Genomic DNA, 27,472 nt, shown 5'->3' on the forward strand with positions numbered 1-27,472 from the left:
CACCCCGCGCTCCCTGCACGCCCCCCGCCTCAACCTCGCTCGTCGGCAAAACAACCGCGGGCGCCTTTGCCTAGCCCCCACGCGGGACGTGCGCGCCCAGGCGGTCCGGGACCGGCAGCCAATGCGCGCATGCTCATCTACATACGCCACGCCTTGCCATGACGTCCCCCGCATCCGGTCTCCGGCTCTGGGACAACGGATGTGCTAGTGGCCGCGCAGACCCGCCGATGCCTGGGGGGGGGGGGGGGGGGGGAGAGGGGGGAAGAGCGGGCGCAGGTGGGCAGGAGGCGAGGGGTCCGGGACCTAGCAGCGAGACCCGAGAAGGCGGGGGTCGCCCGGCGCCCAGCGGGAGTGGTGGCGGGTCAGGGCTCGGATGTGGTGTCAACCTGCCTTTCAACAAAAAGAAACTTTCGGCCCATTTTTGTCCTCGCTTGTTCGAAACTCATTTTCAAATATAATCGAAAACTCAGGAAAGGTCTTTCTGCCGCTTGACGTTAAGTGCTCAGCTGCCCTAGTAAGAAGTCGTGGCAATGTTTAGCCATGGCGACTTTCTGAATAAAAGGGCTTCAGTAACCTGCAGTAGCCTGACCTAGTAACGCTAGAAGAAAAACCAGGATTCTAAGTGTTGAAGAACGAAAAACTAAATAAAACGCTAAACAGTGCCCTTCAACCGCAGCCAGTCGTGTCGTCCGAGACCCCGGGCGGCCAGGGTCAGGTGCCCTTCAGCCCTTTCCCCCTCGTACCACCCCACCACGCACACAGGGTGGCCCCACCAAGTGCCCTCTGGTCCTTTCTGACTTGGACTCCGTCAAAGGTAAACGCAGCAGACAGTAAGTAAAGTGGTGAAAAAAGATGTCATTCAGTGACTACTGACAGTAGGGGAAAGAGCTGAGCTCCAATCCGATTTGCGCGGAGGTGATTTGGGCATTTTCCCGGAAGAATGAGAGGAAGCGGGCTCAGTCCAGTCAGAGAAGTGAAAGGTTACAAAGGGTAGTTCGGTGTAACTGCTGTTAGGCGGTTGTGTTTGTTAGCTGGCAGTTACTGAACTGAGGATGCTCTCCTCCCACAGACTGGGAGATAGGCCCTACTTCCTTCCCCATCACATTTCAAAGTCCTTGAGATGGGAGGGACCCTTCAGAGTTGTAAGAGATCCACATCCGCAATCGCAAGCCCTTTTTAATAAATGCCCTATTTACAACACAGGTTGGGGGCCTGTGTCAGGTGTTTAACTTCCTCAGGCTGGAAGTCAAACTTAGGGACAGAACCTTGTGCTGCTAGAAGCTATGCTAGAGTCTGGTCAAGTCTCAGTGCAGGAAACAGTCTCAGTGCAGGAACAGTCCTTATGTGTTCAGAGTTCTGCAGCTCTCAGCCTAAGAAAGTCTCTGGTGATGAAACAAGATAACCCGGCACTTCCCCCTGGCTGAACCCTGGCTCCTGGACCCTCCTTTTATATTCTGTTCTCTTTGATGACATTGTTTGCCCATTCAACAACTGTTTGTTGTTGTGCCAGACACTTTGAGGAACTGGTAACAAAAAGGCCTCTTGGCGTTCATGTTTTGTAGAAGGGGCAGAGGGAGTGGGAGAAAATCAACAATGGACACAATAGGTAAATTAATTAGTGTGTTAGCTGTTAGTGGGTGCTCAGAAGAGGTTACACGAGAAGGTGCTATGTTTCAAGCAAAGACTTGAAGGAGGTGAGGGAGTCAATCACGGAGGGGGAGGGGGAGGGGGAGGAAGCATCCCCGGCACAAAGGTCGGCTAGCGCAAAGGCCCAGGTAGGACTGTGTGTGGAGAATAGCAAGGAGGCCCTGCGTCCAGCGCAAAACTGAAGAGTTGTACAAAATTAGGTCAGAGAGGTGACTAGGTTGGAGATAAGATCATGAGGGTCTTGTATCTCATTGTAAGAGGTCCCACACCATCACCACCCCCGCCCCCCATGGATAATATTTTTACTTCACTTGGAAATCTGCTACCTAGATGTTCCAGTACCACTTTAACCACCTCTTGGCATCTCGGCTGAGAATACCTGTCTCAGTTCCGCCTGGAAATCGACCACAGGTACTTGCTGCTGCTGCCGCCATCTCCTTGGGTACAGGTGACGCTCTTGACTTGGACTTCCATCTCTGGGAGTGTTCTTCTGTAGTCCGTCTCAGGTGTAAGTGGTCCCTGGCCGGGTCCATCATGCTGCTGGCTGCTCCTCAGAACAGACCATCAGGCATCTCCAGAGACCACTCTGCTCTGCGCAGATCATTGTAACACTCTAAATGTGAATGAACCAAAAGTTTTTGTTTTGTTTAGTGTTTGAAGTAAGGTGTACATCGGGGTCCCGGCTGGTTCAGTGGGTGCGGCATGCGACTCTTGATCTTGGGGTCGTGAGATGGAAACCCAAGATGGGTGTAGAGGTTACTTAAAAATAAAATCTTAAGAAGAAGGAACACACACACACACACACACACACACACACACACACACACAGCATCCAATTCGGGGGCCCGAACTCACAACCTCAAGATCAAGAGTCAAATGCTCTACTGACTGAGCCAGCCAGGCAACCCCGAGCTGGGAGGTTTTGAGCAGAGGAGTGCCTTGATCTGAGTCCTCCGCCTCCCACTCCGCTTGGCACCCAAAATAATAATTACCATTATAATTATTATTATCGTTGTTAATAAAAAATAAGAAATCAGGCTGTTAAAGACAAAAGCAGGGAAATCAGTCAGTTAGTTCAGGAGACTTGCATAATCCAGGCAAGACGATATTGCCTTCGTATGGTGGCATGATCTGCCACACCAAAAAAAAAGCCATTTTGGCCTAAGGATTATTTTGAACTAAAGGCATTTAAAAACCAGCAGGTGGTTAAGCGGTTCGCAGCCGCCTACCTAGTGCCCATCCCAGTGGGTTCTCCTCCGCTCCTCCGCGAGGCCACCCCCGCACAACCAACACGCGAGCTTCACCGACGCCCCTCCTCGCCACTGCCGCCACGGACCGCTGTAGTCCCCACCTGTAGAAAGGAGCGCCGGGAGGGGAAATGCAACAGGCGAGAGCCCCGGCCCAGGCATCTTGACAATCGCGACCCGGGAGGCTGGGGCCACCGGCCGGGCAGCCGCCAAACGCAGGGGATATGCTCCCTCTGCCCGGAAAGGGGCGCTGGGGCGGCGTCGGCCCTGCTCTTTTTTCTAAAGGGCCTTCCAACCACGCCAAGGCATGCCGGACCTCCGGCTTGCCAGTGTGGTGGCCTCCGTCATTTCAAGAAGAAGCAATGACCCGGGCCTGTCAGCGTGCACCCTTCGATAGCTCAGCTGGTAGAGCGGAGGACTGTAGGCTGGATACGTGTGGGCATCCTTAGGTCGCTGGTTCGATTCCGGCTCGAAGGAAGTGCCTGACGCTTTTGCGCCACGGGGCGGGGGGCACCGCCCCCCAGCGCCCCGCCCCAACTCTGCCCCGCCCGGGCACCTGCAGCCTCGCGGCAGCCCCTCTCCCACAGGCCAAAGTCAGTAAGTAAAACCTTTACGGAACACCTGCCTACGTCTGCTCGTGTGCTGCCGCCAGGGAACACACCTGCGCCTTCTTCCGGCAGTTTACCTGCACGTGCCCGTGGACGCTCCACGTCCCCGCCGCTCCTGCCTTGTCTCAGCCCCACGCTGTCCCGCGCCCTTCCCCGCTTTTATTCGCCCACTGCTCCCGCTCCAGACAAACGCGTGGGCAAAGAGGTTCTGCCCTCGGCAAGCCCTCGAGGCTGACAAGCGTACAGGTCGTCACACGGGTCGGGAACAACCATGGCGTCCTTCATGAAAACTCCCCCTCCTCGATCTCCTGCCTTGCCTCCGAGGACGGTCGCTGCGTCGGTCGCTCCCAGTTGCAGTCTCTCTGTCTCCTCCTTCCCTGTTTCTCATAGGGTCTATAAATATACAGCTCTACGGAGACAGAAAACCCTCTTCCCCGACCAGCTTAATCTACTTGTGGGACAGAACTGTCACTCTGAGGTTTTCCAAGCCATCGCCAATTGTGCGCTTGCATCGAAGCTGACACTGGCAGGAACGAAATGCAGCAGGGCCCCCCTCATGGGCCTTGCCAGTCGCGACGAGAACTTCAGCGGCCCCTTCAGGTTTCTTGTCAGTCTGAGGACAGGGCGGTGGTCCGGGTACACTTCCGTTTTCCCGTGCCTTCGCACCTGTTCTTGTAGCCACGGATGGCGGGGCTGGGGGCGCTCCCGCTGAGAGAGCAGTGATTACTCACACTCTGTGCACGGGTGGTAAATCCACCCGTACCGATTCTCCCGCTACATCGGACGGAGGGAGAGGGAGATGGATGAAGTATTTCTATCTTACCCGCTTTCTGGCCACGGACCGACCGGACCGCTGGGGTCTCCACCTGTATGCAGAAAGGGGCGGGGGCGAGCGGGGGTGGGGGTGGGGGGGGCGGAGTGTGGCGGCAAAACGCAGACTTAAGAGTCAGAGTCGGGGCGCAGAAGAGTGGGAGTAGGGGTGGAGTGAGACGGGGGCAGCTGTCGTCACAGTCGGTCGGGCGCGCAAATTCACGTCCTTACTTACACAGGCAGCTGGCCTGTGGGTTCTGACCAGCTGGCTGACTTAGCGCTGGGCCCTTAAGGCTAAATTGGCAGGGCCTGAAGAGGGAGACACTGAGGGCCTGTCAGAGAGCACCCATCCAGGAGAAAACGGGCTTCATCCTGGGGACAGAGCCAGGTTGTTGGGGCTGCGGGTGGGTGCAGAGAAGAACGCCAGGGAAAGGTCCTTGTTCTCTTCCCTCCTGTGGGAAGGAAACTCCAGAGACTCAAAGTACAGTTGGAGCGCATCACAGAGGGGGCTGGCAGCGGAACCGCACCGGGAGTGTGGCTCTCTGAGGCCTCAGGGACCCGGCTACTGCCATCCCTGACCTCTGAGACCACAAGCGCCTTTTCGGTTCTAGTTCTGCCTCCCAAACTGGAGACTGCGTTTCCCCCGGCCCCCCGCCCTTCCTCTTGGTTCGCTCCCCAGCCCAGTCTCAGTGCTACTGTCCCACTGCCTCCACGGGTTCAGGAGGCCCTGCCTTTGAAGTCCAACAGTTGACCTTCGGGAAGCCACAGAGAGACCCCAGCCTCTAATGTCACCATCTACAGGCAGAGACCAGCAGACAGGCACCAAAGATAAAACCTCAACCACCTTCACTGGATGTGCCTGCCCCCCCCCCCCCCCCATGAGATGTGGAGGTGTGGAATCCCTGGGGACCTAGCTTTGGCGCTTTGGGGGAATAGCAGGGTGAGGGGTGGAGGGGGGAGGTGGGTTTTGGCATCCAGCAAATGCAAGAGTGGGCCCTAGCATGGCCGACGCTTCCTGTCCGGGGTGTCATGGGGAGTAGCCGGGTGCTTCCAAGGTACGGCCCCACATCCTTGCAGGCACAGCAGTGCCTGCCACCCAGTCAGGCAGTGGCGACACAGTCAAGGGAAGGCCACGTAGATGTGACCTGTTGCGCCTCTGTGGGACTTTCACTGGGTGGGTGGGTGGGCACACACCCGAGGGGATGTTAAAATACGTGGAGCCAGGGCAAGGAGTCCAACCCCGGCACTGGTGTTCTCTTCTCCCCCGCCTTTGACTCCAGTGCCTCTCCAGGAAGTCCAAAGCACCTTGACCTATTTCAGGAAGTAACCACCTCCCTCAAAGGAATCCAGGTCGGTGCGCACAGGAGGGTCAAAGGAGCCAGGCCACCAGACTGGCTGACACGGCTGGGTATCAATCGGCCTCATCATGCCCTGAAACATGGAGCTGTGCCAAAAAGTAAAGCAATGTGCCACTGAAGTGGACATGTCAAGCACACAAGAGCCATTTTGAAAGGGTTCCCACTGGCCAAATCGAGATCATGATAATAATCGATCATAGGGGCGCCTGGGTGGCTCAGTTGGTTAAGTGTCTGACTTCGGCTCAGGTTATGATCTCACGGTCCGTGAGTTCAAGCCCCATGTCAGGCTCTGTGCTGACAGCTCAGAGCCTGGAGCCTGTTTCAGATTCTGTGTCTCCCTCTCTCTCTGTCCCTCCCCTGTTCATGCTCTGTCTCTCTCTGTCTCAAAAATAAATAAACGTTAAAAAAAATTTTTTTAAAAATAAAATAAAAAATAATGGATCATAATCCGTGGAGTAAAACAGGTGCAGGGCCTAAATGCAATCACACATCAGTATCCGTGAACGCTAAGCACCACCGGATCTTGGCCTCCAGATACACAAAATGGAAAAAAAAAAAAAAAAAAAAAAAAAAAAGGAACCAGGGCTCCTTGGAGACCCACCTAGCCACTTCTTTGGGTTTTCATGTTACTATGGGGTCTCCCACGTACATGGAAAAAATCTGTATGCTTTCCTTCTGATATTCTGTTTTACGTCCAATTTAATTCTCAGGCCCTGCTGGAGACCCTAACAGGGTAAAAGTAAAGTTCTGTCTCCCGTACACCTTGAACCAGAGTGAAGCATGATGGAAGAACAGAAGAGGAAGGCATGGGAGAAAACTAACTAAGGTGCATACCCCTGACTTACCTTTTTCTGATGGTTTGTAAAATGATCCCATTCTTCTAAAGTGAGAAGGGGGTGAACCAGGCTAGGTTGGAGGCCGATGGGGTAGACTGGTGGGTGGATCCTCACAAACTGTGAGATCGTGACCTGAGCCGAAATCAAGAGTCAGGATGCTTGACTGGACTGAGCCACCCAGGCGCCCCAGAAACTTTTTTTTTTTTTTTTTAACCCCGCGATCTGTAAGTTAATTAATGAAGCATATACTACAAGCCTATTATGCCGCCATGCACTGTTGTAGCCAAGTATGAATGGAGCAATCAACAAAATAGACAAGAATCTCTGGCCTCGTGGAACTTCCCTCTCAGGGGGTATAGTTAGGAAACTAAAATGCAGGGGTCCTGGGTGGCTCAGTCCGCTAAGCGTGGGGTTTGGGCTCAGGTCCTGAACTCACGGTTGGTGAGTTCGAGCCACGGATCTGGCTCTGTGCTGACAGTTCAGGGCCTGGAGCCGGCTTCAGATTCTGGGGCTCCCTCTTTCTCTGCTCCTTCCCCGCCCACGCTCGCTGTCTCGAAAACCAAACACTAAAAATTTTTCGGAAAAAAGACAAAGCTAATAAGATGCTAGATCGGTTCTCCAAGCGTCTCTGGAACCAACTGGGAATCCTGTAGTATAGAAGTGGCTGTTACCTAGTTTGGCGGATTCTGTGAAAGCAAAGTCTCTATAAAACGTTGCTGCGTCCCGCGCTCGTAACCAGCCAGCCCCCACAAGAACCAGGCGATGCTGAAACTACGGGCCCAGGGGCCCAGGAGCACGCGTTGAAAGCAACTGCCCCTCTCCGAAGCAAAAGCGCTTTAAGGACACGCGACGGAGGAAAAAGAAAAAGCAAGCCCAAAACACTGCCGAGACTGCCGTCCTGACACCATAGACGTTAACTGTGGAAAACTAAACGTCCAGAAAAGGAAAGCCGCGCCTGTTCTTTGCAAACCCAGATAACCAGGGGAAAGCGCGAACGCAGTCCCCCACTACCACAAATTATGCAGTCGAGTTTCCCACATTTGGGGAAATCGCAGGGGTCAGCACATCCGGAGTGCAATGGATAAGCCTCGCCCTGGGAAAACCACCTTCGTGATCATGGTATCTCCCCTGCCAGGTAAGTATGAGTTGCTCGCCCCGCCTCGCCCCACACCCTCGCGCTCGCCACGCTTCTTACACACGGTCACTTGCCTCACGCGGCCTCCGCGCCCCAGCTGCCCGCAGCCCCCCCTCAGCTTCAACCTCTCCCGTCCGCAAAACAACCTCGGGCGCCTTCGCCTAGCCCCCACGCGGGACGTGCACGCCCAGGCGGTCCGGGACCGGCAGCCAATGCGCGCATGCTCATCTACATACGCCACGCCCCATCGCCCGAGTGGGCGGAGGAACGTCCCACCCTTGGGGGACGAAAGTAGAAGAACCGGGGGAGCCTGGCTGTGATTCTTCCAGTTAAAGTGAACATTAGTTTGTAGTTCTCTTATTTATTTTATTTATTTGTTTTTTAATTATGACGTGGATTCATGAGCAGATGGCTAAGAAAGGTTTCTCCAGACGTTTCAGTGCAAAAAGGTGTTGTTATTATACGTAGCACCAGCACAGCACCCGGTGGGCAGGCAGAAAGAGCTGCACTGGGCTTGTGAGGAGTGACTTGATGATATATTTTTAAATTTGTGGAGGGAGGGGGGATAGAGATAAAGTAAGTTTCCAAGGAATTTTGAAGCAAGGCTTTCAGGACCCTGAGGGGCTAGCTGCTGTCATGGTAAGGTTGCTTTTAGTTTTTAACGAAATATAAACATTAAGGCACTACCGCAGCCGTGAGCTCCTTGAGGAAGGTCACGCTCTGCACGTTTCAGCTCTCTATCAGTGGGCTGCAAGCTGTAAGGAGATCTAGTTTAAGCTACGTTTCTCTTGCCTTTGTTTCCCTCATCAATCTGTACACCCATGTAGGGCTAGAACTCTTCACTGAGAGCCCCATGGTCTACCAACTGAGCCAGCCAGGCACTGCACAGCAGTTTGCAGTTTGCAGTTGGATTGAGGGGTTTGATTTTGTCACCGTTTTTTTCTAACATTTTCCCCACTGAGAAATCACAGTCTTTGCAAAGGCTGGTGAGCCCTCGTTTGGGTTTTCTAGTTTGTTTACTTTTTTCTTTGGCTGACCTTGTGGCCTCCAGGAGGTTAGGACAGGGTTGCTTGACTTGTGGGTTTGCTTTAGGTATGACACATCGACTGTGTTAAGTGGGGGGGGGGGGGGGGGGGGGGGGAGAAAAAGGCCCCCAAATATATGTAGTATGCTACCGTTTGTGTAGGAAAAGTGTGAAAACAAGAAAATTATACAGTCTTGCCAAAAGAAACAGAAGACTAGGGACACCTGGGTGTCTGACTCTTGACTTCAGGTCAGGTCAGGTCAGGATCCCAGGGTCGTGGGCTGGGCACTGAGTGTGGAGCTTGCTTAAGATTCTCTCTCTCCCCCTCTGCCCCTCTCCCTTTCTCCCCGACTAGCACTCTCTAAATAGATAAATGATGAAATTGCCTGGGGGGGGGGGGGGGGAGTGGAAGGAGAGAGTGATGCTTTTCTGAGTACACCTTTCTCTGTAATTTTGACTTCTGGAATTCTATTAATATTTTACATATATTTTTTAATCACAGGGGGAACATCCCTAACGTTGAACATAAGCATAACTGAACCTAGCGATCTGAGATGAATAGTGTAGCCACACTGGAAGAAAAAAAAAATAACCAACTGAAATGACTTTTGGGCGCAGTACATCGACTATAAACATCTTCAAGTCCAAAGACAAGAACTGCAACCACATACTGAACTGTCCCATAGTAGGTTTGTATTTCATAGCTGTATGGTCGTAACAGTTCTGTAACAACGTTGTGTATATTGTAGGATTGAGCTAATGACTAAATGGATGTTGGGAGTCAAGGTTCTTACTGTTGGAGAAAGGAGATACAAACAAATATGGAATGATGGTCCGCCTGGGTGGCTCAGTCTGTTGAGCATCCGACTCTTGATTTCAGCTCAGGTCATGATCTCACGGTTCATGAGTTTGGGCCCTCTGTCGGGCTCTGTGCTGATGGCTCAGAGCGTGGAGCCTGCTTCAGATTCCGTCCGTCTGTCTGTCTGTCTGTCTCTCTCTCTCTCTCTCTCTCTCTGCCCCTGCTCATGCTCTGTCTCTCTTGCTCTCAAAAATAAATAAACATTGGGGCGCCTGGGTGGCGCAGTCGGTTAAGCGTCCGACTTCAGCCAGGTCACGATCTCGCGGTCCGCGAGTTCGAGCCCCGCGTCGGGCTCTGGGCTGATGGCTCGGAGCCTGGAGCCTGTTTCTGATTCTGTGTCTCCCTCTCTCTCTGCCCCTGCCCCGTTCATGCTCTGTCTCTCTCTGTCCCAAAAATAAATAAACGTTGAAAAAAAATTAAAAAAACAAAAACAAAAACAAAAACAAAAACACGGGGTGCCTGGGTGGCTTAGTCGGTTAGTTGGTTAAGCGTTCAACTTCAGCTCAGGTCATGATCTCACGGTTTGTGAGTTCGAGCCCCTCATCAGGCTCTGTGCTGACAGCTCGGAGCCTGGAGCCTGTTTATTCTGTGTCTCCCTCTCTGTCTCTGTCCCTCCCCTGCTTGTGATCGGTCTCTCTCTCTCTCTCTCAAAAATAAATAAACGTTAAAAAAATTAAAGCAAGCAAACAAACAAATATGGAATGGTGGAGGGCAAGGAGGACCCACTTGCATAAAATTGAGAGTTGGAATTTAAGGTACTGGTGTGGGCTCATTATTTATTTTTTTAATTTTTTTTTAATTTTTTTTTTTAAAGAGAGAGAAGGAGCGAGTGGGGGAGAGGGCATAGAGAGAGGGAGAGAGAATTTTCTTTACGTTTATTAATTTATTTTGAGAGGGGGGAGAGGGGCAGAGACAGAGGTAGAGAGAATCTTAAGCAGGTTCCACACCTAGCAGGCAGCCGGAGGCAGGGCTCAATATCATGACCCCAAGGTTATGACCTGAGCCAAAATCAAGAGACGGATGCTTAACCAACTGAACCACCCACGTAGCTGTCCCTGGGCTCATTGCTTTTAATCTACATCTGTAGATAGGTGTTAGGAAATACACGTATTCTCTACCTCTATCCACTGAAGGGGCCTAGAGGCAAAGACAGTAGCATTAGACATACCTACCGCCTTGATCTTGCTTCCTTTCTTTTTCTTTTTTCTTTTTTTCTTTTCTTTCTGTCTCCTCCTCCTCCTCCTCCTCCTCCTCCTCCTCCTCCTCCTCCTCCTCCTCCCCCCTCCTTCTCCTCCCCCTCCTTCTCTTAACGTTTATTTGTTTAACGTTTATTTGTTTTTGAGACAATGTGTGAGCGGGGGAGGGGCAGAGAGAGGGGGGCTGAGGATCCAAAGCGGGCCGAACTCACCAACCGAACCCGTGAGATCACGACCTGAGCCAAAGTCGGCCGCCCAACCGACTGCGCCACGCAGGCGCCCCTTGATCTTGTTTTCTAAAACCACTCCCCACTAAAAAGAACCAGGCCTCTTTGGAGAAATAGATAATTTTCACGAGCCAAGACAGATACATAATGGCCCTGGAACGTCTTGTGCCAGAAGACACGGAAATGCTCCAAAAATGTTATGGACATGTCCAAAGGACACCGTAGGCACCCTGAAGGGGTTTTTATAGGCCCGATCTGAGAACATCAGAACATCAAAATAAATTTCAAAACAGTTTTGGGTTATAAACAACTGAACAAAATAACAACCATGAGTTCGTATCGTTAGCACATAGGGAAGGAGGGAAAGTCCTACCTTACGATGCCAGCTGATAACTGAAGAATGAATGATGGAATTAGAAAATGGACATTTGGCAATCATAACGCAAGAGCCATCAGTGGATGCTAAAAACTGTTGTGTTAAACAGGATGTTCACATATCCTCAAATTATCTCCATACAAATCACTTAATAATTACAAAGGGAAAACTCGATGAACACCTCCAGTGGCCGACAGTTGCAGTGCTGGCCCCAGTACCCGGGTGCTTCTGCAACACCCCAGCCTACTGACTTTGGCCTTCGCTATGTGACTTGCTTTGGCTAATGGGACATTAGTAAATGGGATGCAAGCAGAAGGTTGAAAATCACTTGCTCGTTAAGACTGGCTCTCACTTGCCTGTCCTGAGGCCACCATGAGAAGAAGCCTGGGTTAGCCCGTTGGAGGATGACATCGCCGGAGTGAACGTGAACCGTGTCTGCCGAAGTCCCCTAGACCGACTAGGCCCCAGGTGACCTGCAGGCTGGCCGCCGCGGCTCCAGCGATCCCACTTGAGACCGGCAGAACTGCCCGGTGGAACCCAGCCAGAATCGCTGATCCACAGAATTGTGAGCAAGTGAAACGGTCATTATTTCCAATCGCTAAGTTTTACGGCAATTTGTTACACAGAGACGGGTAACCGATACACCTCCTTCACTAAGTAGTCGACGTTAACCCCACCAGTAATAGAACAAACTGCCTTCACGTGCCTCCAAACGTGGTGCCCAGAGGAGGCCTGTATACATCTGCTAGGTCTGTCATAATAAAATACCACCAACTGGGTGGCTTAAAAAAACAGAAGTGTCTTCTCTCACAGTTCTGGAAGCTAGAGGTCCAAAAGCAAGGTGCCAGCAGGGCCATACCATACCCTCTCTGAGGCTCTGAGTGGAATCGTCCCTCGTTACTCCCCAGCTTCCGGTGGTGACAAGCCAATCCTTGGCTCGCTTGCGGCTACATCACTACACTCTCTGCTTCTGCCATCTCATGGTGTTCTGTCAGCGAGTCTCTTCACGTTGCCGTCTTCCTCGCGTAAGGAAAACAGTCACATTGGATCAGGGCCCGCTCGAGTGACCTCACCTTCACCCGACTGTATCTGCAAAGATGAGATTTCCAAAGAAGGTCACAGTCCTAGGTACCAGGACTTAGGACTTCAACATATTTTTTTGGAGGGACACAAACCAACCCATAACAGACACGGTATCATTTACGTAGCCTTCGTGTCAAAAATGCATTCCTGAATGTACTTGCGAGGGAAGCCAGGACAACTCAAAAACTGAAGGACGGTCTCCAAAATGACTGGCCCGTAGTCTTCAAAAAGGCCTGCATAATGAAATGCAAAGAACTACCTGGGAACTATTTCAGATAAAGAGACATGACAACTGAATGCAACACATGATTTTGAATTTTCCTTTGCTCTAAAGGACATTATTGGGACAATTGATGGAAAAGGGAATAACGTCTGTAGAGTAGTAAGATTGTATCAATGTTCATTTCTTGGTTTTGATAATTTTCCTGGGGTTAGGGAAGAGAACCATTTGTTTGTTTTGAGGAGTAGTACACCCTAAGAAAGGAAACTTCCTGAAACAACTAACAATCCAAAACGTGGGCCACCTGGGTGCTCAGTCCCTTAAGGGAACGAGCCTTGGTCATGATCTCACGGTTGGGGGCGGGGAGGGGGCGGAGAGGGGGTTCGGTGCGCGTGGGGCTCCCCGCTGACAGCACGGAGCCTGCTTGGGATTCTCCCTCTCCCCTGCTCTCGCCCGTCCTCCCGCTCTCTCTCAAAATAAATTAAAAAACAAAAGAAAAGAAAAGTAAAGTAAAAGGATGTACAACACGTTAACTCGGATCTTGATGCTGCTAGAACCTCAGAGAAGTCTTTGCTGACCCAATAATCTCTAGTCCTGTCTCTTGCCTTGCTTTGCTCCAGGGACCCGATCACCCAGGAACACACAACACTTCGATCATTTTGCTCCTATCTGAAGAGGATATTTACCTTTACCTCCACTCGATCTCCGGAAAGAATCTTCTTGTACACAAGAGGAAAAGACAAATCCGGGCAGGCTGAAAGAGGCAGCCGAAGCCCACAGGATGAAAACGTGATGTTTCCGTTCATTTGATTTTCGGAGACCATTCGACGCCCCTCCCCAGCCCACACATCTACTCTTGAGAATGGACGCCTTGTCCTGACTGACGCCCTCTGTTCAAATTTTCCTTTCGTTGTCGCAAGATTAGGTTACTACGTAATCCGAAAGGTCCTACTGAGGATTAAGACAATTTCATGTTAAATTGGTGACAAAACTCTTAGTATTTAAGGTTGAGTTGATTCTCTGTTGCGTATTGTATGTAATTTTCGTTGCAAGGAAGGGGAGACTTAACCCACCGCCTCGGTGGGGCCTGCAACTTCTGGACGCCGCGGGACCCCGTCTTCTCGGGTCTCCCCTCCGGGTCCCGACTCCTCGCCGCCCTCCCCCCATCCTTCGCTCCAGGCACCGGCGGTCTGCCGGGACACTAGCACATCCGTTGTCCCAGAGCTGGAGCCGCGACGCGGGGAAGCGCGCGACAAGGCGTGGCGTATGTAGATGAACAAGCGCGCAGAGGCTGCCGGTCCCGGACCGCCTGGGCGCGCACGTCCCGCGCGGGGGCTAGGCAAAGGCGCCCGCGGTTGTTTTGCGGACGGGAGAGGTTGGAGCTGAGGGGGGGCTGCGGGCATCCGGGGCGCGGAGGCCGCGTGGGGCAAGTGACCGTGTGTAAGAAGCGTGGCGAGCGCGAGGGTGTGGGTCGAGGCGGGACGAGCAACTCATACTTACCTGGCAGGGGAGATACCATGATCACGAAGGTGGTTTTCCCAGGGCGAGGCTTATCCATTGCACTCCGGATGTGCTGACCCCTGCGATTTCCCCAAATGTGGGAAACTCGACTGCATAATTTGTGGTAGTGGGGGACTGCGTTCGCGCTTTCCCCTGATTTTTGCGGTCTCAATGGAAGAAGTGGGGCTTAGTGAGGCGGCGGACTTGGCTGTTTCAGGCTCGCACCCACAGTACGGTCGCGCTGCTGCCGTTGCGTTGGTGCTCATTGCGTTATCCTCAGTACTAACGCGTTCCGGGACGCCCAAAGCAAGCCTGAGGGAAAGGAAGTAGAGTACCCTGTTTCTCGGTTTTTATTTGGCTTTGTTCTGTTTTTCTTTACCTCGTTTTCCGCCAACTATAGCCCGCCTACTGCGGCAGCACGGAGAAGATTTTTCCGGTCGCCTGAGGACGTCGTGATAGGCGGGCACGTGAGGGTTTGCGGGGGGGCCAGGAGACGGCGCGGAAGTACATCTTCGCTTCGTGGTCGTTTATCTTTTCTTTGTAAGTTCTGCGACACCCCGTTCCCCCACACCCCCCCCCCCCCCCAGCAGTGTCTCCTTGAAATCCACCACCCTGCTCTGTTAACTTGTGCGTAGTGCCTCACTTCAAAAAGGTCTGTTTGAGCTCAACTTCTGTAGCAGTTCACCACGGAATCTGTGTTGTAGGCGCTTTCCCAAACTAGGGGCAGAGGAGAAACTCGCCCAGTCTTTAAGCCTCACGGGCCTTAGCGGCCCGGGGACCCCCACTTTCTTTTGCAATTTCCTTTCTTTACCATGCTCCACCTTCACTGCCACCAACCCCGCCACCTTCATTCCTCCTGGGTCGTTCATTCCTACTGCTCGCGTCACTCTCTTCCTCTCAGAGCGTGCAGTAAAGACACGCTGTGGGAGAAACCCTGTACTACTACCCAGTGCAGGGCTTTGTCTCTGTTACTGGGAGTCTTCCTCTTTCTCCTTTGTGTCCCCCAGGCACAAGATGGTCCCTAAATGTTTCGTAAATGCCACACCACGAGGGTATTGAAACCAGTTTTTGGTTTGGTTTGGTTTTACGGGGAACCAGCAGCTGAGCTGTGGAATACTTCCATTGTTCTGGAGGTACAAAGTAGCATCTTTCCTAAAGTATGCCTTTGAGAGAGTAACCTACATTCTCCACCTTCTTTGTGTGTTTTGTGACAAGGTCCTTGGATAGTGCGGTCAACTCATTTATGTGTGTTTTTGTTAAGCACCCTGCCCCACACTAATATGTAACTTGCTGCTTCCACTCTACCCCCACCCCAACAGACACCGTAAACATGTAAACCAGGGACCAAGGGATGTACCTACCACCCTCCTTACCCTTGCCCGGAATAAGGCCCCCTTGGTACAAACAAGCAGATTAGCGGATGGATAGGTGCGACACTGTATTACTGCCTTTTGCCCCGTACTTGCTGTTTCTTAGCATTTACACAGCACCTTCACGTTTTCAAAGCACTGTACCAATGTTTATTAATCCTCACAACACCCCTGTGAGGTAGGTAGGTCAGTATGTCCTTTGTAGTGGAGAAACTGAGGCAGACAGAGGTCAAGCGAACCAAACCTGCCTAGGCCACAAGGGCAGCCGGCGAAGGGACTGCACCCGAGTCCCGAAGCCAGGGCTCTCTGTCCCGTTCATCCACTGGTGAGCATCGCGTGGGCGTCTTCTCACCAGTGAAGGGGACGGACAGGAGGACCAAACACAGATTTCTCAGGCAACCGGGGGGGGGGGGGGGGGGTAGTACAAACGACATCAGGGAATAACCAGGGAACAACGCCAGTGAAAGAGAGAAACGTGAACCAGCACACCAGTAAGGCAAGAGAACATGCTGGAGAGCAAGGCTGGGATCATGGTGACTACTCAGAAGACCTAGACCAGGGGTGGGGAAAATGTAAACGAGGAACCCACCTACAAGGTGACCAACCCAAATACCTGTGGTTTCCAACTGGAAGAAAAGTTAGTGAAAAAAACCAAACCACACAATCGAATTTTAAATTAGAAATGACGTGGCGATAATTCACATTAAAAAGGCCAATCATATTTGTATTGTAACTAGTATCCTTTTTGGAGCCTTCCATTCCAAATATTCCAGTTCCCACCCCCACGAGGGCTGTTCCTTACAGCACTCTTTCTCTCTCCATACCAATCCGTACACTAGTAGAACTATCAAGTGGCTCGATGGCGTGTCGCAGGGTTAACTGGCCCGGCGAGGGATGGAATTCAGGAAACCATCACAGACGGACCATTCTGTCTGCCTCCTGTATTTTAGAAACAGCTGTTTCGAACCTGCCTCTGCCCAATTCCATCTTCCAGGAAAGGCTCAGAGCACACAGAGAAGCAGTTCATTCTTTCGTAAGGGGATTGGTGAACCTGGTTCAACGTGCCATTTTCAGAGAAAAAAGAGAGAAGACCTGCACTGTAAAGCATAACGAAGGAGTAGATTGATTATAGCTACTCCAAATTTTAGAGTGATACAATGACCACAGAGTTAAAAACTATCACTGTTACCACGGTTTATTTGACAATAGTCGGTTTAGTCTACAAGTTTAAGGCAAACATACTAATGCAGTCGCTTTTCATCAGAAATCATACTTACAAAGATTACATAAAGTCTGTCCCAAAACTTCTAAGAAATGTTCATTAATTAAAAATAAGTCTGATTAAGATGCTTTTACCAGGATACATGGATGAACTAAGGTGGCATACAATGTTTTTAAAAAAACAAAACAAAACATAACAAAAACACCAAAAGAAAACAAAAGGTAATGGCAACCTTTATCTTGTCTGAACAATGCATCTTTGAAAGGGTTAAACATCAGAAATTACTTAAAGGGAAATAAGATTGGCAGCCATAAGGAACGCTATTCAGAAAATAAAGACAGTTACAGAGGCTACTTAAAAAAGGACTGAACGCTGGGCTTCGGAAGAGGAGGAGCGCACGGTGATGGACAACCGTCCCAGGCAGCACACGGGGAGCTGCAGGAGGGCAGCGTTCCACCACACAGACGGACGGACCCGCAAAACCCGTGGACGGCACCGCTCCATGGCTTCTCAGAAAAAAAGGAGAGTAGATGCACTTGGTCAGCTGTTTCTTTTGTTTCCGGTGAGCAGTAAATGCCTAATCTCATTAAGAAAACAAAAATAAAATCTGAAGGAAGGCAGCCCTTTTTAACCAAAGGCGGAGTGTGGCTTATGTGTCTCCATTTAACACTGCCAAGCAGTTCTGCAGCAACTGTAGGTTACCCTAAAAAGGAAGGGAAAATAAATCATGAAGTGCAGACAGCCTGGAAGAGTTGCAGTGAAAATATAACAGCGCTGGGAATCCCGTAACTAACGCCACCTTTATTAAGACAACAGAACTCCGGAAACAGCTACTCACTATCCACACACGTACGGGTTTAAAGACATAAAACCGTATCCTCTGTTTCACGTACAAGGTTTTCCACACACCAGATTTCTTCAGGACATGTCCGTCTAGGTCAGTATTATGGTGTTGAATCACTCGGCATGATTCTAATGAGGGATGAAACATGCCCTGTGTGTCCAAGTCAAACTACCGGACGTTTTGCAAGACCGGTTCTTATCCCTTTCCTCTAGCCGTTAAAATCTGTGTATTAGGGTAGAGGCATATTAAATTATAACGTACGCTTTCAGGACTAAAGTAGTGAGTGATACCAGTTTTTATACACATAGCCGTAAGTTCCCGTACAACGGCATTCTGTAACATTCAGACAGGCCTACGTACCCATTTGTAAAACATGGGCGCTGGCATCCAAATTCAGACACGTGTCCGGACAAATGTAAGCATATATGGATTACACCGATAAACACATGGGGTAAAGGAAAACCTCTTCCTTCCAGTAAGCAGAAAGCCAACTAAAACGATGGGATTAGAAAAGTGACCGTCTGGCAGCCACCACAATAATCGACGGAGGCAAAAGTCATGAACGGTGGCTTTGAGCATAAGGCTGAAATGCCAATACCGTAGCCATTAGGTACGTGCGGCAATGGAAAATTTAAATTTCTGTTAATAGTAGTTAAATAAAAACTCAGTTTCTCAGTTGCACCACCCACATTTCAAGTGTAGGCGTTTGACGGCCACGTGTGGCTACTTAGTGGCTACCGTACCAGACAGTGCTGATGACAGGATACTTCCATCATCACACAAAATTCTGTGGGACAGTGCTGGGTAAGCGATGGGGTATTTACACAGTCCCAAGTATCTCCCCGCAGAATACTTCTTCATTTCAAAGTGTAAAATAGTAACTTGGCCACTGAGAAACCTGCAGACATCATCACTTGAACCAAATGATCAAAGTCAGACATTGCCAGCGAGGCAACTCATCAACAGCATGTACCTCCTGAAAGGATGCAACAACCAGAAGGTCCGAGCACCACTTCTGGGCGATTCCCGCCACAGGTGGGGAATCTAAACTCAATAACTAGACGAACCCAAAGAGAGGGACATTTTACAGACCTGTGCTTTTCAGTGTCCAATGTTATGAAATACAAAGACTCAGGAACTTTCCGGGTTCAGGAAGTCTAAAACGACACGTGCGGGGGGGGGGGGGGGGGGGTGCGGGGCGGGGAGGGTACCTGGCTGGCCCAGTTGGTAGAGCGCGCGACTCTCGACTCTCTCGATCCTGGGGGTCGTGAATTCAAGCCCTACAGCGGGTGTAGAGCTCATCCCGAGAAAAACGAAAAGTCACGCCTGGTGGCTCTGTCGGTTAAGTGTCCGACTCTCGGTTTCTGCTCAGGTCACAATCTCACGGTCTCGGTTTGGTGAGTTGGAGCCCTCCCCCACCCCACCCTGCGCCCCGGGCTCTGCACTGACAGCGCAGGAGCCTGCCTTGGGATTCTCCCTCTCTCTCCCTCTCTCTCTCTCTCTCTCTCTCTCTCTCTCTCTCTCGCTAGCTCGCTCGCTCGCTCGCTCTGCCTCTCCCCTTCTCCCACGTGTGCGCTCGCGCTCTCTCTCGCTCGCTCTCTCAAAATAAATACATAAACTTAAAAAATAAATAAAAAGACCTGTGCGCCGAATGTCATGTATTATCTTGAGTATCCTTTTGCCACTAAAGACATTATTCATTGTTAGACAACTGGTGGCATAAAAGTCTGTGGATTAGATAATAGTACTGTATCCATAGTAATTTCCTGATCTTTGTAATTGCTCCAAGTACTCAAGAGAATTATTTGGTGTTAGGAAATCGACACTGAAGTGTTTAAGAGCCAAGAGACTTCCTAGCTGCAACCTAAATGGTTTAAGACAAAAACAGGTATGTATAAGGGTAGGGGTGTGGGGTGTGTGTGTACTGTGTAAAGAGGAAAAGTAAAGAGGGAGGGAGGAAGAGGGGGAGGGGAGGACAGAGCGAACATGACAATATGCACATTTGAGGACTCTAGTGACAACTATCCAGGGATTCTTTGTACTTTTCTTGCAACTTTACTGAGCGCCTGAAATTGGGGGAACATAAAGCTTTAAGAATTTCAAGTGCCCCAGTAACTGTCCATGTTGTGCCAGTAGAACGATGGATTCTGAGCCTGTCTGTATTTCTGACATGATCTTCTTAAAGGTATATCCCTCCAGTGGGATGAAGTCCAAGGATACACATCCTGCACTTGACACACTGCCAACGCCCTCCAGAAGGGTGTGCCCTGACCCACACTTACCCACCAGCACGAGGACTCCACGCCCTCATAGGCAGCAGTAGCATCACCTTTTTTTTTTTTCACTGCCTTTATCATACATTCTATGCTTCATTAATAAAGTATCTGAGACTGTCTTCAAGGACACAAAAGTGACCAAATGACCTAATTTTCTGTTATAACCAGGTTCCAATACATGGCAAGACATATCCCGGTTATAATGAGTGAAATCCAAAGTACTTGTAAACCATCTGGATGTAAATTTAACCAATGTCTAATCTCTTTGGAATAACTTATATGGATTCTGGGACCAAAATGGGACTTTGTTCAGATTTGCAAAATCATCAAGAAACCTCAGACGAGAGGGCAGGGTTTCTCAACCTCGGCGGTTTTTTTTTTTTTTTTTTTTTAAGCCTTATTTATTATTTTTTTAAATGTTTATTTTATTTTATTTTATTTTATTTTTGAGAGAGAGACAGAGAGAGAGAGAGAGAGAGAGAGAGAGAGAGAGAGAGAGAGAGAGAATCCCAAGCACGCTCCACGGTTATCAGTGCAGAGCTGGACACGGGGCTCGAACTCACAAACCCGTGAGATCATGACATGAACGGAAACCAAGAGTCAGACGCTTCACTGACTGAGCCACCCAGGCGCCCCAAGTTTTGTTTATTAAAGTAATCTCTCTACACCCAACGTGGGGCTTGAACTGGCGACTCCGAGATCGAGAGTCACACGCTCTTCCGACCGAGCCAGCCAGGCACCACCCACCCTACCCCCCATTTAAAAGAAGATTTTATTTTATCATTATTTTTAAAATTTATTATCATTTTCTTAGGTAGGTCAAGAGGCGGATGCCTGACTGACTGAACCACCCAGGCGCCCCTGAACGATTTTATTTTTAAAGTCATCTCTACACCCGACGTGGGGCTCGGACCTACAACCCTGAGAACACGAGTTGCACGCTCCACCGACTGAGCCATCCAGTCTCCGTGTCCCTCAGTCTCGGCACACTTGACGTATTTGGGGCTGTCGAATCCTTTCTAATGGGGGCTCTCCTGTGCCCTGTCAAAAGTTTAGCAGCATTCCTGCCCTCTGCGCCCTACATACCGGTCGTAAACCCACCCATCCTCCGTTGTGACTACCAGACACGTCTCCAGAAATTGCTAAATGTCTCCCGGGAGGCAAAACTGCCTCTAGTTGAGAGAGCCACCGGAGCAGAAGACCCATCAGAGAACACATTTCAGAAAGGACCTGAAAAGCACAGAAATCTGGAAACCAGAGCCTGACAACCATCTATACAGTAAGGGTCAGCAAACTTTCTGTAAAGGGCTTAAACACGTAGTAAACGTTTTAGACTTTGAGAGACATGTGGTCTCTGTTTTGCTGTAGTAGTATGAAAGCAACCACAGACGGAGCACAAAGGAACGAGCTTGGCTGTATTCCAGTAAAACTTCACTTACAGATGAAATCTAAATTTCGCGTAATTATCACGTGTCACGAAATACTATTCTTTCGCCTTTTTTCAAAGAACCACTGAGGGGCACCTGGGTGGCTCAGCCGGTCAAGCGTCGTCCGACTCTCGATTTCGGCTCAGGTCATGATCTCACGGTTGGTCGTGAGATCAGCCCCGCCTGGGATTCTGCACTGGGCGTGGAGCCTGCTTAACATACTCTCTCTCCGGGACACCCGGAGAGACACCTGGGTGGCTCTTTCGGGTAGGTGTCTGACTCTTGGGTTTCGGCTCAGGTCATGGTCTGGCGGTTAGGGAGTTCAAGCCCTGCATCGGGCTTCACGCTGACAGTGAGGAGCCTGCTTGGTGTTCTTTCTCTCTCTCTACCTCTCTCTCTCCCTCTCTCTCTCTGCCCCTTCCCTGCTCGTGCTCTATCTCTCTCTCCCTCCCTCTCAAAACCAACGCCATTCTTGGCTCACAGGCTACACAAAAACAGACAGGCTGTAATTTGCTAATCCTTCCTTAAACCTATTAACAAAATCCTGAAGAGATTCTGTAACCTCCTTACAAAGAACAAACATAGTGAACATTAGAAACCAACACGGGTGCAGTAACAATAAATCGTGCCAACCTTATCGAAATATTTTCTTTTTTTTTCAACGTTTATTTATTTTTGGGACAGAGAGAGACAGAGCATGAACGGGGGAGGGGCAGAGAGAGAGGGAGACACAGAATCGGAAACAGGCTCCAGGCTCTGAGCCATCAGCCCAGAGCCCGACGCGGGGCTCGAACTCACGGACCGCGAGATCGTGACCTGGCTGAAGTCGGACGCTTAACCGACTGCGCCACCCAGGCGCCCCGAAATATTTTCTTTTGAGAGGGTGATTAGACCGGGAAATCCGTAACATATAGCTTCATTGTAATGAGGAATTGGATACTTCTTGTATCCATCACAGATAAAATGGAAACGGTTGATGATAGTATAAATAGGTGAATTCCTAGCTACCCAAATAGCCATCGCCAAAGAATACTCATTAAGAACTTAATATCAATTAGTACAGAAAGAAAGGAAGGGAACTAAAAATTCAGCCTTTTTGGGTACCGTGCACTTATCCGGTTAGATGAACCAACGTTGACTCCTTTGGTCCCGATCAATCTTTTAAAGTAAAACTTAGATGACGACATAAAAGGGAAGTTCATACAAACTACAAATGTCCATCACTCGGGAGTAATCACCACTCTCCTAGTCAACTACTATATGATCAAATCGAAGTTTCCAAAAGATCTCACGCTGGGCTACAACTAGCAAGCTACAATTTGACAGACATAACTGTGGCCTGCAACTTCATTTTAAAAATTAAATGCTCCGTACATGAAAAGTTCTAGAGACCTGTTGCACGACAATGTGAATATACTTAACGAGGCTGAACCGCACACTTTCAAAGTGGGTAAGACGGTACATTTATGTGTTTTTTACCACAAAAATGAAAACTATTCCTACAAAGAATTAAACACACAACGATAGGTTGGAGGCTCGAAAACAGACCAAGAAGGAGGAGGAGAACGAGGAGAAGATGTGTGATTATAAGCCAAATCAAGCTGGTGTAAGATGGCGCTAAACAAAACAAAACAAAACACAAAAGAACCAAAAAACGAAAAAACAAACCCTTATGCGAAAAGCAAAAAGAAAAAGAAAAAAAAGAAAAAACACAAAAAACCCTTATGCCTCTAAAACTGCCGTAAGAAGAAACGTGTACAATAATAAGTCCACGTATGGAAAGGTGTTTCCATTTCTGGGTGCAATATTTAAAAAAAATTTTAATGTTTATGTACTTATTTATTTTTTTTGAGAAAGAGAGAGAGAGAGAGAGAGAGAGAGAGAGAGAGACATAGAGACGGAGAGAGACAGAGCATGAGCAGGGGAGGGGCGGAGAGAGAAAAGAGGGAGACACAGAATCCGAAGCAATTCCAGGCTCTGAGCTGTCAGCACAGAGCCCGACGTCGGGCTCGAACTCACCAACTGTGAGATGGTGAGCTCGTGAGATCGTGACCTGAGCCAAAGACAGAGGCTTACCCAATTGAGCCACCAAGGGGCCCCTGCATGCAATATTTGAAAACAGCAATGACCTAGTGTAATAATATAAAAAGCTTATTGAAATGTATGGGATAAAATATATTTAGCTCAAAGATGTCTAGCTTGTAGGAGAGAATATAATCAAATATTTGAGGGTAATATATCCAAATGTTTCTGTGGGAGAAATTAAATTCATTTTTCTTTCTTTTTTTAAAGCCAACCCATTTATTTTGAGAGTTTGAGAGAGAGAGAGAGAGAGAGAGAGAGAGTGAGCCAGCGAGTGCACGAGTGGGGAGGGGCAGGGAGAGAGAGAACCCCAAGCAGACTCCACGCAGAGTTGGACGCAGGGCTCCTCCAGCTGACAAACTGTGAGACCATGACCTGACCGAAACCAAGAGTCGGACCCTCAAACGACAGAGCCACCCAGGCATCCGTCAAATTTATCTTTCTTATTTCACGTGACAAAACTCTGACCAATTTGTCAAAGTGACACAGAAGCAGCTTTCTGTGCGTTATGGAGTGTCCCGAACGTCTCAGTAGAGTTTCAAGCTTTTTAATGGCTTTCGAAGCGCAAATACTATAAATATATTAAAAAAACAAACAAACAAACAAAAAAAAAACACTAACAAGTTTATTTAAATTTCTTTAATACTTCTAATTTGGGGAATTTTGAATATATTTTTACTTTCAGTCCTTCTGACTGAAGCCAGCAAATATTAAATTTTTAAAGAAGTTTTTATTAAAGATAGATTTATCTTTTTTAAGCAGTCACAAATGATACTGGTTTCCATATTAGGTACTAGGGTCTTGCAGAGCTGACCGCTTAGAGAAATTGTACGTATTATTCTTGCTTGAATTAGATGATCTTTAAGTTCGCTCGCAATTCTAAGATTCTCTAGTTCTAACCTCATTAGAAGGCTTGGGCCAAGCTTTATCTTAACTACAAGAAAGGGCTGAGTCTGGAGGAAACAAACACTAGAAAAAACGCTGGGCGAAGGATATTTATTTACTAACATTAAATTATTCTGAAGTACTAAAATGATCTTCAAAAATTAGCGTTCCAATTATAATTCATTCTAATCCAGGAATGGCTCTTCCAATATCCCTCCAGAAAGAAACTGTCATTAAAGGATTATTATCAATTCCATAACTGACTCCTGCCTTCCTCCCTGCCTTCCTCTCTTTCTTTTTTTTTTTTTTTAAGTAATCTCTACACCCAACACCCAACGTGGGGCTCAAACTCACATCCAGGAGATCAAGGGTCACATGCTCCACCGAATGAGCCGGCCAGGCACCCCATAATTCATTCATTCATTCATTCATTCATTTCTTTCTTTTCTTTCTTTCTCTCTCTCTCTTTCTTTCTTTCTATCTTTCTCTCTCTCTCTCTCTCCCTCCCTCCCTTTTCTTTTTAATGTTTATTTTTTACTTTTGGGGGGGGAAGGGCACAGACCGGGGACGGAGGATCTGAAGGGGGGGGGGGCCCCCCCCGCACAGCCTAACGTGGGACTTGAAACTCACCAATCGTGAGGACCCAGGTGCCCCAAGACTGACTCATTTCTAAATTATAAGTCACGTAAACTATTAAACCTTGACTAGGACACTAACCTTTGCATGCTTCAGTTCTAACTCTGCCAGTTCCACTAAATTTTTTCTGAATGCGGCAACTCTTCTCGTCTTAAAATCTATAAGTTCTGTGAACAAAAGAAATTAGGATTAACTATTTAATTCACATAATAGTTGAAGGTATACCGTATAATTAAAGGTTAATATAACAGTACCTTGTTTTGCAGATTCAGATATTTTTTCAAATTTCTGACAACATAATTGTTGGGATGTCTCAGCCTGAAGAACATCTTTATTTTTCGCTCTTGCTTTATCCAGTGCTTTGTTAGCATTTTCATAATCCACTAGTGACCTAGATCTTCGATAGAGGAGATCCTATACAACAGAATGCTTCACAGTAAGGCACGCTGCGTGTTTCGAACAGTTACGGGCAACCACCACCACCCCACTGCCCCCATCATCGTCAGAGCTAACGCTTACGCCATGAAGATCACATGCCAGTCACCCTCCAAATGGTCTTTATAACGGCTTTCTGGAGATGTAATTCACACACAGACACCTCGTTCCAAGTGCACAATTCACGGGTTTTTAGTGTGCTGGCAGAGTTGTATAACCATCGCCACCATCAATTTTGGAGCATTTTTGTCGATCAAAAAGAAACCCCACATCCATCAGCAGTCACTCTTCATTTCCTCCTTGCCACCCCCCAACCCTAGACAACCGTTGATCTGCTTTCTGTCTCTATAGATTTGCCTATTCTGGGCGTGCCATGAAAAAAAAAATGGAATCACGTAATATGTGGCCTTTTCTGTCTGGCTTTCTTCACACAGCATACAGTTTCGAGTTCATTCATGTTATAACTGAATCAGTACTTCATTCCACTTGACTGCTAAATAATGTTTCGCCGTAAGGACAGACACACCACATGGATGTGTCCGTTCACCAGTGGAGAGACATTTGTTTGTTTCCACACTCTGCCTATTATGAATAATGCTGTTATGAACATTTGTGTAGAAGTCTGTGTGTGACCATGTCTTCCTTTCTCTTTCTATCTCATTACTTAGGGGTGGAATTGCTGGGTCACTCGGTAATTCTATGTTCAACCTTTTGAGAAACTGCCAGACTGTTTTCCAAAGTGGCTGCGCCATTTTACATTTCTGCAGACGCTGTATGAGTGTCCCAATTTCTCCACATCCTTGGCAACGCTTATCTTTTTGATTCAAGCCACCTGGTGGTGTGAAGTGGTATCACGCTGTGGTTTTATTTTGTTTTGTAAAGATTTTATGTATTTATTTAAAAATATATTTTTAGGGGTCCTGGGTGGGTCAGTTGGTTAAGCTTCCGACTTGGGCTCAGGGCATGATCTCATGGTTCCTGAGTTCGAACCCTGCGTCGGCTCTGTGCTGACAGCTCAGAGCCTGGAGCCTGCTTCAGATTCTGTGTCTCGCTCTCTCTGTTCCTCCCCCACTCGTGCTCTGTCTCTCGCTCTCAAAAATAAATAAAAATTTCAAAAAAAAGGGGAGGGAGCCTGGGTGGCTCAGTTGGTTGAGGGGCCGAATTTGGCTCAGGTCATGATCTCGCGGTCTGTGAGTTTGAGCCCCGTGTCGGGGTCTGTGCTGGCAGCTCAGAGCCTGGAGCCTGCTTTGGATTCTGTGTCTCTCTCTCTCTCTGCTCCTCCCCTACTTGTGCTCTATCTCTCTATGTCTCTCAAAAATAAATAAATGTTTAAAAATTAAAAAAAAAGGGGCGCCTGGGTGGCTCAGTCGGTTAAGCGGCCGGCTTCGCCTCAGGTCATGATCTTGTGGTCTGTGAGTTCGAGCCCCGCGTTGGACTCTGTGCTGACAGCTCAGAGCCTGGAGCCTGTTTCAGATTCTGTGTCTCCCTCTTTCTGACCCTCCCCCGTTCATGCTCTGTCTCTCTCTGTCTCAAAAATAAATAAACGTTAAAAAAATAAAAAAAATAAAAAAAAATTAACCTTATTTATTTTTAGAGAGACAGAGAGTGAGAGGGGGTGGGGCAGAGAGAGAGGGGGAAGAGAGAATCCCAAGGAGGCTCCGCAGGATCATGCGGGGCTTGAACTCATGAACGGTGAGATCATGACTTGAGCTAAAGCCAAGAGTGGACTTTTACCCAAATGAGCCACCCAGATACCTCTAAAGATTGTATTTTATTTTATTTTATTGAAAAATTTTAAAAAATCTTAATCTTTATTTGTGAGTGAGAGAGAGAGAGAGTGAGTTTTGTGGGGGAGGAAAAGAAAGTGGGAGACACAGAATCTGAAACAGGCTCTGAGCTATGAGCTTAGAGCTGCACTTGGGGCTTGAACTCACAAACCTTGAGTTCCTGACCTGAGCTGAAGTCAGACGCTTAACCGACTGAGCCACCCAGGCACCCCATAAAGACTTTATTTTTTAAGTAATCTCTACACCCAATGTGGGGCTTGAACTCATGACCCTGAAATCAAGAGTTGCATGTTCTATAGACAAAGTCAGCCAGGTGCCCCAAGGCCTATTTATAATTTGATAAGGAATGAAAAGCTGGTGTTCAAATCACCACTGATCATAT

At 48.8% G+C, this 27,472-nt stretch overlaps 2 long non-coding RNA genes, 3 other non-coding genes and 1 pseudogene across 5 annotated transcripts; 3 read left to right on the plus strand and 3 right to left on the minus strand.

Moving 5' to 3' along the window:
- Positions 1 to 262: 262 nt before the first annotated feature.
- Positions 263 to 7,250, minus strand: LOC147580021 (SNRPN upstream reading frame protein pseudogene; annotated as a pseudogene).
- Positions 3,282 to 3,371, plus strand: TRNAY-GUA (transfer RNA tyrosine (anticodon GUA)). Its single transcript is given in 2 exon segments — positions 3,282 to 3,318; positions 3,336 to 3,371. It is a non-coding gene; the product is annotated as a tRNA-Tyr (tRNA).
- LOC147580022 (uncharacterized) lies at positions 4,493 to 13,623 on the plus strand. Its single transcript, XR_015252442.1, has 4 exons — positions 4,493 to 4,700; positions 6,381 to 6,496; positions 9,168 to 9,354; positions 13,247 to 13,623. It is a non-coding gene; the product is annotated as an uncharacterized LOC147580022 (long non-coding RNA).
- On the minus strand, positions 7,486 to 7,649 carry LOC147580023 (U1 spliceosomal RNA). The gene has a single exon (XR_015253041.1). It is a non-coding gene; the product is annotated as a U1 spliceosomal RNA (small nuclear RNA).
- A 495-nt stretch (positions 13,624 to 14,118) lies between the features above and the next one.
- On the plus strand, positions 14,119 to 14,282 carry LOC147580024 (U1 spliceosomal RNA). The gene has a single exon (XR_015253043.1). It is a non-coding gene; the product is annotated as a U1 spliceosomal RNA (small nuclear RNA).
- Positions 14,283 to 16,675: 2,393 nt separating this feature from the next.
- LOC147580025 (uncharacterized) lies at positions 16,676 to 26,103 on the minus strand. Its single transcript, XR_015252441.1, has 3 exons — positions 25,123 to 26,103; positions 24,950 to 25,035; positions 16,676 to 17,421 (listed from the first exon to the last, which is right to left on the minus strand). It is a non-coding gene; the product is annotated as an uncharacterized LOC147580025 (long non-coding RNA).
- Positions 26,104 to 27,472: the final 1,369 nt, after the last annotated feature.

The sequence above is a fragment of the Puma concolor genome, chromosome B3, assembly GCF_028749965.1.
Source record: "Puma concolor isolate L17-30 chromosome B3, mPumCon1.1.hap2, whole genome shotgun sequence".
Lineage (NCBI taxonomy): Eukaryota > Metazoa > Chordata > Mammalia > Carnivora > Felidae > Puma > Puma concolor.